Here is a 3,184-nt window from a genome sequence, read left to right as displayed (position 1 = left end):
AGTAGGGCGTCACCATCCATGAACTCAGAGGAAAGCCCTAAAACTGTCAAATTACTCCAGCCACTCTCAAAGACTGCTGCTACTATTTATTATCTATCCTGTTGCCTAGTTACTTACTAGTTACCCTACCTACAGTGTCTTCAGAAATTCATACCCTTTCAAATCAAATCTAATTCTATTCGTCACATGCGCCAAATACAACAGTAGTAGACCTTACCGTGAAATGCTTACTGACAAGGCCTTAACCAATGATGCAGTTTTAAGAAAATACAACAACAACAAAAAGGTAAGAGAATAACAAATAATTAAAGAGCAGCAGTAAATAACAAGAGGGGCTATATACAGGGTATTACGGTACAGAGTCAATGTGGAGACTATATACAGGGTATTACGGTACAGAGTCAATGTGGAGGCTATATACAGGGTATTACGGTACAGAGTCAATGTGGAGGCTATATACAGGGTGTTACGGTACAGAGTCAATGTGGAGGCTATATACAGGGTATTACGGTACAGAGTCAATGTGGAGGCTATATACAGGGTATTACGGTACAGAGTCTGTGTGGAGGCTATATACAGGGTGTTACGGTACAGAGTCTGTGTGGAGGCTATATACAGGGGGTACCGGTACAGAGTCAATGTGGAGGCTATATACAGGGTATTACGGTACAGAGTCAATGTGGAGGCTATATACAGGGTATTACGGTACAGAGTCAATGTGGAGGCTATATACAGGGTATTACGGTACAGAGTCAATGTGGAGGCTATATACAGGCGGTACCGGTACAGAGTCAATGTGGAGGCTATGTACAGAGTCAATTTGGAGGCTATATACAGGGGGTACCGGTGCAGAGTCAATGTGGAGGCTATATACAGGGTGTTACGGTACAGAGTCAATGTGGAGGCTATATACAGGGGGTACCGGTACATAGTCAATGTGGAGGCTATATACAGGGGGTACCGGTGCAGAGTCAATGTGGAGGCTATATACAGGGTGTTACGGTACAGAGTCAATGTGGAGGCTATATACAGGGTATTACGGTACAGAGTCAAGGTGGAGGCTATATACAGGGGGTACCGGTACAGAGTCAATGTGGAGGCTATGTACAGAGTCAATGTGGAGGCTATATACAGGGGGTACCGGTGCAGAGTCAATGTGGAGGCTATATACAGGGTGTTACGGTACAGAGTCAATGTGGAGGCTATATACAGGGGGTACCGGTACATAGTCAATGTGGAGGCTATATACAGGGTGTTACGGTACAGAGTCAATGTGGAGGCTATATACAGGGGGTACCGGTACATAGTCAATGTGGAGGCTATATACAGGGGGTACCGGTGCAGAGTCAATGTGGAGGCTATATACAGGGGGTACCGGTACAGAGTCAATGTGGAGACTATATACAGTGGGTACCGGTACAGAGTCAATGTGGAGGCTATATACAGGGGGTACCGGTACATAGTCAATGTGGAGGCTATATACAGGGTGTTACGGTACAGAGTCAATGTGGAGACTATATACAGGGGGTACCGGTACAGAGTCAATGTGGAGGCTATATACAGGGGGTACCGGTACAGAGTCAATGTGGAGGCTATATACAGGGTGTTACGGTACAGAGTCAATGTGGAGGCTATATACAGGGGGTACCGGTACAGAGTCAATGTGGAGGCTATATACAGGGTGTTACGGTACAGAGTCAATGTGGAGACTATGGGGGTGAGTCAATGAGGCTATATACAGGGGGTACCGGTACAGAGTCAATGTGGAGGCTATATACAGGGGGTACCGGTACAGAGTCAATGTGGAGGCTATATACAGGGTGTTACGGTACAGAGTCAATGTGGAGACTATATACAGGGTGTTACAGTACAGAGTCAATGTGGAGGCTATATACAGGGTATTACGGTACATAGTCAATGTGGAGGCTATATACAGGGTGTTACGGTACAGAATCAATGTGGAGGCTATATACAGGGTATTACGGTACAGAGTCAATGTGGAGGCTATATACAGGGTGTTACGGTACAGAATCAATGTGGAGGCTATATACAGGGTGTTACGGTACAGAATCAATGTGGAGGCTATATACAGGGTATTACGGTACAGAGTCAATGTGGAGGCTATATACAGGGTGTTACGGTACAGAATCAATGTGGCGGCTATATACAGGGTATTACGGTACAGAATCAATGTGGAGGCTATATACCGGTACAGTTATTGTGAATATACATAGAAAATAACAGAGTGTCACAACTTCTACCGAAGTCTCCTTGTTCGGGCGATCGACGTCACCGGTCTTCTAGCCATCAGTTTTCATTTTCCATTGTTTTTCTTCTGTTGTTCCCACACACCTGGTTCCAATCCCATTCATTAATTGTTGTGTATTTACCCCTCTGTTTCCCCTCACGTCCTTGTCAGAGATGGTTTATTGTTATGTTCATGTTTTATGGATTGGTGTGCGAACGGTTCTTGTTCCCACGTTTATTTGATTATGGACTTTTGGTTTTGGAGTTTGTGTTTTAATACTCCATTTTAACCAAGTTTATGCTCCTGCGCCTGACTTCCTTACATACACGACGTGACACAGAGAGTAGCAGCAGAGTAAAATAGGTGTGGGGGGGTGTAAATAGTCTGGGTAGCCATTTGATTAGACGTTCAGGATTCTTATGGCTTGGGGGTAGAAGCTGTTTAGGCCTCTTTGGACCTAGACTTGGTGTTCCGATACCACTTGCCGTGTAGTACTAGAGAGAACCGTCGATGCCTAGGGTGGCTGGAGTCTTTGACAATTTGTAGGGCCTTCCTCTGACACCGCCTAGTATAGAGGTCCTGGATGGCAGGAAGCTTGGCCCTGGTGATGGACTGGGACGTACTCTGTGCACTAACCTAGTAAATCCTTTTGAGGATCTGAGGTCACATGCCAAATATTTTCAGTCTCAGTCTGAGGTTTTGTTGTGCCCTCTTCACGACTCTCTTGGAGTGTTTGGACCATGTTAGTTTGTTGGTAATGTGGACTCAGTCCTCAATCTTCTCCTTTGCTTGATCACTTTGAGGGAGAATTTGTTGTCCACGACGTGCATAAGTTGGACATTGCTTCGTAATCCCTGGTGTCTAGCATGGCTCTGGCAATATGCCTGGTCTCATCCTATCTCATAATTAATCAGATGGCACCACACGGTCAGGTCT

This window comes from Oncorhynchus nerka, unplaced genomic scaffold (genome assembly GCF_034236695.1).
Source record: "Oncorhynchus nerka isolate Pitt River unplaced genomic scaffold, Oner_Uvic_2.0 unplaced_scaffold_1682, whole genome shotgun sequence".
Lineage (NCBI taxonomy): Eukaryota > Metazoa > Chordata > Actinopteri > Salmoniformes > Salmonidae > Oncorhynchus > Oncorhynchus nerka.
Note: the sequence above shows the minus strand (reverse complement) of the source record.